At 45.1% G+C, this 12624-nt stretch overlaps 1 protein-coding gene across 2 annotated transcripts in view; it reads left to right on the top strand.

The window, feature by feature from the left end:
- The window catches only part of LOC125721988 (uncharacterized), a 433000-nt gene that overhangs the window by 108437 nt on the left and 311939 nt on the right, over window positions 1–12624 (top strand). The gene's annotated exons all lie outside the window — the stretch shown is intronic.

A 12624-nucleotide genomic window follows, 5' to 3' on the forward strand; every position in this document is an offset into this window, starting at 1 on the left:
TAATATTTTATATTGCAGTGTTTTTCTGGTGTCTGTGTTGCAGCTCCAGTGGTTGCAAGTTATTCTGGTGACTAGGCCTATAGCTACTTGTCAGTTGCTTTACTTGATGTGTTTTAATTGTAGTTACGGTTGTTGCCAGGATTACAGTTTCAGTTGCTCGTCAGCTTCAGTTTATGCCTCTTCCAGCAGATTTGTCAGACAATAATAGTTTGAACCTGCACTGTGGCTGCTGTGTTTCCTACGTCAGTTTTTCTTTTCCATCAGTCTTGTCTTGTCCTCAGTCGGTCCGATGTCGCCCAACAACTGCTGCTTGAAGCTCCTGATCCTCGGTGGGACATCGGCGATGTGCTGGGAGCCCTGGAACGCGCTAAGGATCGTCGCACCTTTTCCTGCATTTGGAGCTGTTTCATTCCCTAGTTTTGCGACTTAACAGACTTTGGGCCGCCCTTTCTTTCTGTATGGGACTGATACAGAGGGACAGCCTGTATTCTGCTACTCATTGTTTGCACTCTTCATAGTTTTCAACACTCAGATTCTTGGTTAGATTGGGGTATTTTCTGGGAGACTGTGAGCAGTGGCTGCCTCGATTGATCTGGCTGACTAAGATTTGATTGGTCTGGGGTGGTGGTGTTCACACTTTCACCTTGTGCAGTATATTTGTGTGGGGATCAGTGTGGTGGAGCACAGGTGTGTGTGTGCGTGTGTTTGTGTGTGTGTGTGTATGTGTGTGTGTGTGTTAGTTTAAGGGACTCTATTCCCCATTTTGATCAACTTCCCCGGACACCTGTCTCCTGCTTGAGTTTAGTCAGCCAGTGGCCAAAGGCTGGTTGCTGGTTTATTTTTTAAGGTTGTTGATGCTAAAGCGCTTGTCTTGTTTCTTTGTTTTATATTTTCAACAAACTGTTAATAGTACAAACACATCTCTAGCTCCATTCGGTAAATGAACTTGTGTGCTCTTAATTTAGAGTAATTTTTCCTGTGGTGAAATTCCCCAGGTGGTGTAGTCGTGTCCTTGTACTACTGACCGCTCTCTGCCACAAACACTTTACTCTAAACCTAAGCCTAATCCTAACCCTAACCATAGCCCTAAACGTCATGTCCTGCCACCTCCCTGACGTGGCTCTAATAAGCCATGCCTGCTGCTCGGTCTCGCGTCTCGTTCCATCCCTCATGTTAAACACTCCCAGCTACTTCCAGTCTGTTCCCTTGTTATTCCTGTATAAGTGCTTCCTGGCCCTGTGTTCCCCATTGATGTGGTGCCCTCCATGTTGCTCGTTCCCTAGCCTCCCATCTTGATCCCAGTAAATCCCAGTTTATTGTCTGACAACACCTGCTCCCAGAGTCGTTCATCCTGGCACCCAACAGAATGACGGAACTCGACCAGTAGATTCCCCAGGTCCCTACAGCCGATCACTGCTGCTTGTGTCAAGCATACCTAATGTCGCTGGTTCAGGCCGCAGTACAGCTTTCCCCAGAGAGAATGGCCCATCTCTGACGGATGGCATAGCCGCCCTCTCCCCGGACTCCCAAGTGGAGGGTGTGACAGCTATAGCGGAGATCCTCAGGGCCCTCTGGAATGGAGTGAGTGTGCTGAACCCCGCAGAGGTGGGGTGCTCTGGAGAAAAGGAGCCCGCCGTCTCCATGTCGTTTGCCGTAGGGCGACCTGCGTCCTCATTGTCACCTGAAGTCTGACAACATGATGCTTCTCTGGGATTTACTGTGATCCCCCTGTTCGCCAAAACATGCTCCCCAAAGCTCTCCAGCACAGAAGAACAGGCTTCACTCCTAGTTCTATGGTTGTCAGAGTGCTGGACCACAGTAGAGGTCGGACTTTGCTTCAACATGGTTTTATTGGAAGTCTGCACACAATACAGATGTTTCCTACCATCCTTCGTTCCAATTAAATGTGGAAACGTTTTGTCAGCTGGCTGGACAAGACCCTACTGCCTCTTTTAATAGTACACATAGTAGTGAGCAGTGGTGACGTAATGGTTAGGGACTCGTGATTGAAAGACACTGCATCTACAGCATCTGGCCCAGGAGAGCCAGCCATTGCAGTCGTTACATCCGCACTTAAGGCTCCCGGCCCAGAGAGGGCCGCTCAGGCCGCACCCACAGTGTCCAACACAGGTGAGGCCTTGGTTGCCTCTAGGCTTCTCATAGAATCTGACACGGTTCCCTGGTAACCAGCCGACACCTGCCACACTGCTCCATAATGTCAGGCCAGCGTCCACCTCTCTGTCCCCTGATGCCTGGCCAGCACCCACCTCAATGTCCCCAGACTTCCAGCCGGTGCCCACCTCATCTCCTGACAGCCTACTGGTGCCCACTTTCTATCCTGACGTCCCATGGGCACATGCCTGCAGGCTGCCACCAGCCCAGAGAAGATGGATCCAGAGGATGTCCTGCTGGACTGCCCTGGGTCCTGCTACGTGGGTCCCTCCTTCATCCCAGACTCCGGTTACTCTGGTCCCAGTTTCTGGGGTGGTCACCAGTATCAACAGGAGTCCAAGAAAGCGGCAGGCAGAATGTCTGTCTCCCAGAGAGGGTTTGCCAGTCTCTGCTCTTGCCCTGTATGTCCCTTGTCATCTTCCTGTTCCTGTCCTGTTGTCTCCTTGCTGCCCTACTGCTCTGCGGTTCCTCACTTGTTCACCACTTTCAGCAACAGTATCTGCTATGTACTAGAACTGTAATCATATGTGAGTGAGTCTGTCTGCTTTGAAGGAGCAGAGATCCCAGCTCCTTACTGTAGGTACAGGGCATAGAAACGGGTAAATCCTGTAAGGTAACATTCTTACAGTCAGCATAGATTCCAACACAGTTCTGGAATATGAAGTTCATAGTCAGTCATCATTTTGTAGCATTAAAATGTAACTTTTAAATAAATCCTAACAGTATGTGTGATTGTGGGGGGTGTGGGGTCTCGGGGTGTAACCTCTGTCTCTGGGTTTGTTTCCTGTCCCTCCTGCTGTATGTGTGAAGTCTGCATGTTCTTCCAATGTGGGCTTTCTCCTCCTACTTTGGAGAACATGAAACTGCGATCAGCCGATTGGAATCTCTAAGCTGCCCTTAGTGTGAGTCTGTATGTGTGAGTTTGTGCTCTGCTATAAACTAGTATCCTGTCCATTGTGTCCCCTGCCCTGTGCCACCTGGGACAGGCTCCAGGCTGCCCAACCCCCTGTACAGGATAAGCAGCAATGCAGGACGGCTCCACACTGCTCCAAAGAAATGGCGCTCCAGCTCCCTTCAGGACTTCAGACCAGCTGCTCTCACTTCACACCTCCAGGCTTGTGGGTGTGGTTCCCACTCCTGGTTCTGCATGTACAGCTTGCATGTTCTCCCCGTGTTCCTGTGGGTTTCCTCAGTTTTCCTCATGCTGTCCAAGATCATGCAGTTTGGTGAATTAGTGTCTCTTGATTGTCCTCAGCATGTGAGTGAGTGATGGACCCTGTGATGGACTGGCATCCCATCCAGGGTGTCTCTGCCTTGTGCCCTGTGCTTCCTGTGATGTGTGTGTCCCATAACCCTGTACTGGATAAGCGGTTATTGGAATTAGTTGGTATGGGGCGCTGTTTGTAAAGGTAGCAAACATTTTTGTACTTGCCACTTTTTCAACATTTAGTGCAATTTTCTGACTTTTAGCTAGAAGTCAATGGTGTTGTGGATCATCAGGTTTTTTTGCTGTGTAAATTATGTTCGAAATTGTTTATCATATGTAAATATAAATGGTTTGTCTATATATAAATATTAAATGTAAATATAAATATAAATGTTAAATATAAAACTTAAATATAAATGTTAAATCTAAATGTTAAATCTAAATGTAGACTCTAAATGTTGAGAATGTATGCAAATTAGCCACGCCCATTTGTGTAAAATGGGCTGTACCAATGAGATCGCAGGATAGGGCTGATGCGGGACAACATGGCGAATTCCGCTCTCTTAGAGGCCATAGAATGTGCAGTTTTGGCAGGTGTTCGCGCTGCGTTACATGGTATTGCTACACAGCCGGGAGCAACATCATGTACACCTTCCACTGTGACATCGGGAAGTTTTATAGTGGGTAATATTTGTGTGAGTTTATCCATGACAGTATGGTATTGGATCAGTGGGTAACGCCTCAGTGAGGTTATCCATGTCAATATGGTATTACATCAGTGGGTAATGCTTGTGGGAGGATATCCATGTCAGTATGGTATTAGATCAGTTAGTAATGCTTCTGGGAGGTTATCCATGACAGTATGGTATTAGATCAGTGGGTAATGCTTCTGGGAGGTTATCCATGACAGTATGGTATTAGATCAGTAGGTAATGCTTGTGGGAGGTTATCCATGACATTATGGTATTAGATCAGTGGGTAACGCCTGAGTGAGGTTATAGATGTCAGTATGGTATTAGATCAGTGGGTAATGCTTGTGGGAGATTATCCATGGCAGTATGTTATTGGATCAGTGGGTAATGCTTCTGGGAGGTTATCCATGATAGTATGGTATTGAATCAGTGGGTAACACCTGAGTGAGGTTATCCATGTCAGTATGGTATTAGATCAGTGGGTAATGCTTATGGAAGGTTATCCATGACAATATGGTATTGGATCAGTGGGTAATATTTGTGTGAGTTTATCCATGACAGTATGGTATTGGATCAGTGAGTAATGCTTGTGGGAGGTTATCCATGACAGTATGGTTTTAGATCAGTGGGTAATGCTTGTGGGAGGTTATCCATGACTGTATGGTATTAGATTAGTGGGTAATGCTTGTGGGAGGTTATCCATGACAGTATGGTATTAGATCAGTGGGTAACGCTTGTGTGAGGTTATCGATGTCAGTATGGTATTAGATCAGTGGGTAATGCTTGTGGGAGGTTATCCATGTCAGAATGGTATTGGATCAGTGGGTAATGCTTGCGGGAAGTTATCCATGACTGTAGGGTATTGGATCAGTGTGTAACGCCTGAGTAAGGTTATCCATGTCAGTATGGTATTAGATCAGTGGGTAATGCTTGTGGGAGATTATCCATGACAGTATGTCATTGGATCAGTGGGTAATGCTTCTGGGAGGTTATCCATGACAGTATGGTATTGAATCAGTGGGTAACGCCTGAGTTAGGTTATCCATGTCAGTATGGTATTAGATCAGTGGGTAATGCTTGTGGGAGGTTATCCATGACAATATGGTATTGGATCAGTGGGTAATATTTGTGTGAGTTTATCCATGACAGTATGGTATTGGATCAGTGAGGTTATCCATGTCAATATGGTATCAGATTAGTGGGTAATGCTTGTGGGAGGATATCCATGTCAGTATGGTATTAGATCAGTTAGTAATGCTTCTGGGAGGTTATCCATGACAGTATGGTATTAGATCAGTGGGTAATGATTCTGGGAGGTTATGCATGACAGTATGGTATTAGATCAGTGGGTAACGCCTGAGTGAGGTTATCGATGTCAGTATGGTATTAGATCAGTGGGTAATGCTTGTGGGAGGTTATGCATGACAGTATGGTATTGGATCAGTGGGTAATGCTTGTGGGAGGTTATCAATGTCAGTATGGTATTAGATCAGTGGGTAATGCTTGTGGGAGTTTATCCATGACAGTATAGTATTAGATCAGTGGGTAATGCTTGTGGGAGGTTATCCATGACAGTATGGTATTAGATCAGTGGGTAATGCTTGTGGGAGGTTATCCATGACAGTATGGTATTGGATCAGTGGGTAACGCCTGAGTGAGGTGATCCATGTCAGTATGGTATTAGATCAGTGGATAATGCTTGTGGGAGGTTATCCATGACAGTATGGTATTAGATCAGTGGGTAATGCCTGAGTGAGGTTATCCATGTCAGTATGGTTTTAGATCAGTGGGTAATGCTTGTGGGAGGTTATCCATGACAGTATGGTATTAAATCAGTGGGTAACAGTCGAGAGGGGCTATATATGACAGTATGGTATTAGATCAGTGGGTAATGCTCTATGGAGGTTATCCATGACAGTATAAGTATTAGATCAGTGGGTAACGCTTGAAAGAGATTATCCATGACAATATGGTATTAGGTCAGTGGGTAACGCCTGAGTGAGGTTATAGATGTCAGTATGGTATTAGATCAGTGGGTAATGCTTGTGGGAGATTATCCATGGCAGTATGTTATTGGATCAGTGGGTAATGCTTCTGGGAGGTTATCCATGATAGTATGGTATTGAATCAGTGGGTAACACCTGAGTGAGGTTATCCATGTCAGTATGGTATTAGATCAGTGGGTAATGCTTATGGAAGGTTATCCATGACAATATGGTATTGGATCAGTGGGTAATATTTGTGTGAGTTTATCCATGACAGTATGGTATTGGATCAGTGAGTAATGCTTGTGGGAGGTTATCCATGACAGTATGGTTTTAGATCAGTGGGTAATGCTTGTGGGAGGTTATCCATGACTGTATGGTATTAGATTAGTGGGTAATGCTTGTGGGAGGTTATCCATGACAGTATGGTATTAGATCAGTGGGTAACGCTTGTGTGAGGTTATCGATGTCAGTATGGTATTAGATCAGTGGGTAATGCTTGTGGGAGGTTATCCATGTCAGAATGGTATTGGATCAGTGGGTAATGCTTGCGGGAAGTTATCCATGACTGTAGGGTATTGGATCAGTGTGTAACGCCTGAGTAAGGTTATCCATGTCAGTATGGTATTAGATCAGTGGGTAATGCTTGTGGGAGATTATCCATGACAGTATGTCATTGGATCAGTGGGTAATGCTTCTGGGAGGTTATCCATGACAGTATGGTATTGAATCAGTGGGTAACGCCTGAGTTAGGTTATCCATGTCAGTATGGTATTAGATCAGTGGGTAATGCTTGTGGGAGGTTATCCATGACAATATGGTATTGGATCAGTGGGTAATATTTGTGTGAGTTTATCCATGACAGTATGGTATTGGATCAGTGAGGTTATCCATGTCAATATGGTATCAGATTAGTGGGTAATGCTTGTGGGAGGATATCCATGTCAGTATGGTATTAGATCAGTTAGTAATGCTTCTGGGAGGTTATCCATGACAGTATGGTATTAGATCAGTGGGTAATGCTTCTGGGAGGTTATGCATGACAGTATGGTATTAGATCAGTGGGTAACGCCTGAGTGAGGTTATCGATGTCAGTATGGTATTAGATCAGTGGGTAATGCTTGTGGGAGGTTATGCATGACAGTATGGTATTGGATCAGTGGGTAATGCTTGTGGGAGGTTATCAATGTCAGTATGGTATTAGATCAGTGGGTAATGCTTGTGGGAGTTTATCCATGACAGTATAGTATTAGATCAGTGGGTAATGCTTGTGGGAGGTTATCCATGACAGTATGGTATTAGATCAGTGGGTAATGCTTGTGGGAGGTTATCCATGACAGTATGGTATTGGATCAGTGGGTAACGCCTGAGTGAGGTGATCCATGTCAGTATGGTATTAGATCAGTGGATAATGCTTGTGGGAGGTTATCCATGACAGTATGGTATTAGATCAGTGGGTAACGCCTGAGTGAGGTTATCCATGTCAGTATGGTTTTAGATCAGTGGGTAATGCTTGTGGGAGGTTATCCATGACAGTATGGTATTAAATCAGTGGGTAACAGTCGAGAGGGGTTATATATGACAGTATGGTATTAGATCAGTGGGTAATGCTCTATGGAGGTTATCCATGACAGTATGGTATTAGATCAGTGGGTAACGCTTGAAAGAGATTATCCATGACAATATGGTATTAGGTCAGTGGGTAACGCTTGAGGGAGGTTATCCATGTCAGTATGGTATTAGATCAGTGGGCAATGCTTCTGGGAGGTTATCCATGACAGTATGGTATTAGATCAGTGGGTAACTCTTGATGGAGGTCAGCCAGGACAGTATGTTGGTAGGTCAGGAGTGACATTTGGGCCCTTCCATGTATTGACACTATTGTGCTGGAAGGGTTCGTGTCCCTCTGTGAGGTTAGCAGCTATGTTGTTGGGGGAGCTGCCCCTCTTTGGGTCTCCTAAGGCAAATTGTTCCTGGGTGAGCGGCCAGACAAAGTGTGAGTCACTAACACTAAGGATCATGTGACCCTGCCCACATTGGGGAGACCGGGACCCTTCCCTGGAGCAGGTGAGCGCCTAATTTACATGGGCCTCCTCTGCAGGGCGAGCCGTGGGGGTTGGGTGCAATGTGGATGAGGTGGCAGTGTATGCAGGGGCCTAGGCGGACCGATCATCGGCTACCAGTTCTGGTTCTAGGAACATGGAATGTAACCTCTCTGGTGGGAAAGGAACCTGAGCTGGTTGGGGAGGTAGAGAGATACCGACTAAATATATGCACAGGTTGGGCTTGAGAGGGGCTGGACTCCCCTCTATTCCACTCTTGACTTGCCCCTGGTGAGAGGGGCTGGGCAGGTGTGGGTCTACTTATGTGCTGATTTCACACGGCCGCCATTTTGAATGGAAAGCGAGGCAGAGGAGGGAGTCACCCCAAGTGGAAGCCTGGAAGTACAGTCACATAACAACGGCTTGGACCGTAAACTTTGAGCTGGTGCCACATTTTACCATAAACGATGCTGAAAAATGGGCTGAGGAGGGATGTTGAATATCAAGAGCAGTTCTGTTAAAAGGATACAGCGACTGAATAGAGGGGAACATTACTGATATTAAAGGTAAGTTAACGATTAGTCATTAGTCATTCATGCTGGAAACAATATTTTGACATTTGCAGATTAGCTAGTACATTCGTACTAAAAATCTTCAGCCCCACTGTAAGGAATTATAGCAGGAGGCAGCTTGGTTATATGAAACATCCTCACTACTGTAAATCCATGATTCTGCAAAAGTGTGTTTTCTAACTTTGAACTGAGCTTCTAAGTGTCCCCGTTACAAGGAAATCAAGGGAAAGATAAATCTTAATCACATTCACGTCTTTGATAAGATGTACATCCTGGTTCACAAGAATATGCCACAGTAGCATCGACGAATTTTGTGGAATTAATCCCACCTCAGCCTCGTTTTCATTTTGAAAATGGTGACCTCTGCGAAATAAGCTAATAGCCCCCCCAATTCAGTGCCAGAACGTTGGAGTTCACCCCAGTGAGTGAGAGGGTTACCTCCCTTCCACTTCGAGTTGGCGGAGGGGGTCTGACTGTTTATGCGTATGCACCGAACACCAGCTCAGAGAACCTGGCCTGCTTCGAGACCTGGGAGGGGGAGCTGGGAGGTGCCCCCCGTGGGGACTGCATTGTCCTGCTGGGAGACATTAACGCTGATGTGCGTAGCGACAGTGAAACCTGGAAGGGTGTGATTGGGAGGAACGGCCTGGCCGATCTGAATCCCTGTGCTGCCCACAGTGTGTCCATAATGAACAGCATGGTGGAACATAAGTGCTCCTGTGACCGGAGCACCCTGGGCCGCAGGTCAATGACCGATGGCCGTCTGATGGGACTGGCAATTTGTCACTTTTAATATCTGTCCTTATATGTTTCATGTTCTTTTCATTAAATTTTTTATTTTTATATGTATTCCTACGATTTTACTTTGTGCATTAAGCATTTTATTTCTTATCATCTTTTCTGGAAAGCACTTTGAATGACCTTCTTGTATGAAGATGTGCTATACAAATAAACTTGACTTAAACCGACATAAAATATTCATTCTCTGCTCACTTCAGCTTCTCCAGTTTACAGCTGGGATCCTCCAGTACAGCAGAGAGCAGCTTCACTCCTGAGTCTCCTGAGTGATTTTAGCTCAGATTCAGCTTTCTGAGGTTTGACTTCAGAGCTGAAGTCAGGGAAGAACAGCCTCTCTGTGACTCTACAGCCTGACAGTCTATAGAAAGGAAACCACAAAATTTCAGACAAAATACAGGCAGCAGCGACCTGTCAATCATCAGTGCTGACGTTGCCAGTGACTGGCCTGGACCCACCAGAGCAAACAGCCCTTCAGCCCCCCCCCCCCCCCCCCCACCCCACCCTTCCCCCATCCCAGGTCTCCCTGTTGCTAATAAAAAGCTGCCATTCGGGGGTAATATTCTGCACTTGGGTTTGCCTGAGTGCCTCTGTTCCTGCAGCTGCCACACACTGTTCACTGAAGCTCACCTTTTAGCGTCACTGACTGTAATAACAGACATAAATGATTGGCTTCTAAATTATACCATCCAGTGAGAGCAACCCACTGTATCAAACAACTGGACTCTCTCATCCCCAGTCCTGCCAGAAGAAGAGCACTGAGGACAGAGAGGATGAGTCCCTGGACTGACGTCAAGATCAAATGGTGTGACATCATAGAAACCGCAAGATGCCCACGGTCGAGCAGAGAACCACCCGTGAGGAAGTGAGGAATGCCAACAGGAGGCGGTTGGTATTAGATCAGTGGGTAATGCTGGTAGAGTAACCAGTGCTCCCACCCACTCCTTATTTTCTACATCCTTTTTTGCCTGCTGTCGTGTCACAGAGACACAGAGTTTGGCCAAAACACACTGATGCTCTTCTGACTGTACATTAAGTCGCTCAGTCCCCACAAGCCGTAGTGAGGAATTGTCTCTACGAAAAATGACCCTTTTCACAGAGACCCCTCTGTGTTGTCCTGTGTATGTGACGCAGCTCCTGACCCCCTGCCCAGTCAGCATGATCCCCAATCCCCATTTATCCCCAGTTATCACTTTGCGAGGCTGCAGAAGTCCTGCCATTTCCTGCAGACTTCAGTCCCAGATCACTGCTGGCCACAGTAGCCTTTCATCCTGGCAGCGATTTCCCCCCATTGTTTTCTCCACATCCTTCATTAGAAGGAGATGTGAACATCCCCAGCAACTACTGCAGGCCTGTCCGGCTTTAAATTACGCAAATTATAAAGATAAGTTAATTGCAAAAAACTTTATGGATGGAACAGTATTTTCAGAAATTCTGTTTGAGAGCCCTTAGCACATGAACATTTTACAGCCTGTGGTCCACACAGATCTGTACAGTACAGTGAGAGCTGAGGATAGAAGAGATTCATCTCTCATAGCTGACAGACGGCTGATATGACACAGAATTGTGGTCATGCAGCAGATTTCTAAAATAATAGAGTATTTTATTTGATGTAATTCCAAGGAAATATGGTTTAGCTTCTTCTATGGGACTGTGAATAGTCCAGCCCATGCATTTACTCTAGTGTACAGCAGAACAGTATTACAGGTTTTTTCAGTCACTTTGGTACATTTCTCAGATCAGAAATGAAATTCTCATAACTACTTGTACAACCTCCACATCATCGAGTCCCTTTTGCACATCATAAATGCAAAGTCTCATTCTTTTGGTCAAATTGCAAATGCTTTGGCTCAGTCGTGCAAATAATTATGTACAATCATCTGCTGATTCCTACATTTTCAATTGTTCATGACATGTTGGTCAAAATATATGTGACTCATCATCATGAAATGAGTCTTATGGGTGACTCTTATGGGTGGGGAATAAGACTCATTTCGTGGTGATGGGTCACATATTATACTGGTTCTCTGTTGAAAAGTCTGACCCCCCAAAACATCTGGTGTTAGTTCATTGTATAAGTCATTACATGCAAAATGGTCGTCATAATCGCTCAAGCATGTTCTCTGTACATCTGTTTAACTGCATGTGTGTATATATACAGTACTGTGCAAAAGTCTTAGGCAGTCCAAAGAAATGTTTGAAGCTGTTTATCTGGGTAGCAAGTGTATTTTGGCTTAGAACAAAAAACACAATTTAACATTAGAACGTCTGCAAATTAAGAGTAACACAATAAAAAACTAGTAAGCCGTTCCATGATTTTGTTAAATTTTACCATTATCAATTAAATAATTAAATATATTGGTTTAAAAAGTCAGTGAGAGATTGACTAGCTGTATGAGGTGTGTTAGTGGTCAAGTCAAAAAATACATGGCTGCACTGGAAGATCGCTGCAAATACTGGGATGATTTTAGCAGAGGTTCTGAAATGGCGAAGCTGACACACTTTGACAGGCATCATATCATAGTTTTACACCAACAGGAGGATAACACTTCAATCTCCCAAATTCCTGTGAAAATGTTACTGCGACACATAGGCGATTAACTACACACTAATACAATCCAAATCCAAAACACACATGGTAAATGTGCTTTTCTACTCTTACGAGTACTGAAAGCGCTTTACAATTCATGCCTCACATTCACCCATCCACACACCGGTGGCGGAGGCTGCCATGCAAAGCGCCAACCTGCACGCCGGGAGCAATTTGGGGTTCAGCGTCTTGCTGAAGGACACTTTGATGGGGTCAGGAGAAACCAGGGCTTGAACCTGCAACTCTCTAGTTGCTAAACGATAGCACTACCTCCTGCGCCACCATCTTCCCCAAATGTAAGGAGAAGGAGGTTCCTCGGAGCTCCGAGATGTGTTTGGCTGTAATAAATCTGGAATATAGCTATATAACATAGTTTTTGATAACACCAGCATTTATTTTTTAGGCAAAAATGGCAAGCAGATCAGAACTGGCCAGATTTGATGTTGCAGCTTTTAGTGGAAGACAAAACAAAATTAAAAAGTGCTGAAGTTTGAATGATTGTGTGTTTATTTCAGTTATTGATGTTGATAAGATTGGTTTCCTCATACAAATACAACACACATGATGTT

This window comes from Brienomyrus brachyistius, unplaced genomic scaffold (assembly GCF_023856365.1).
Source record: "Brienomyrus brachyistius isolate T26 unplaced genomic scaffold, BBRACH_0.4 scaffold36, whole genome shotgun sequence".
Lineage (NCBI taxonomy): Eukaryota > Metazoa > Chordata > Actinopteri > Osteoglossiformes > Mormyridae > Brienomyrus > Brienomyrus brachyistius.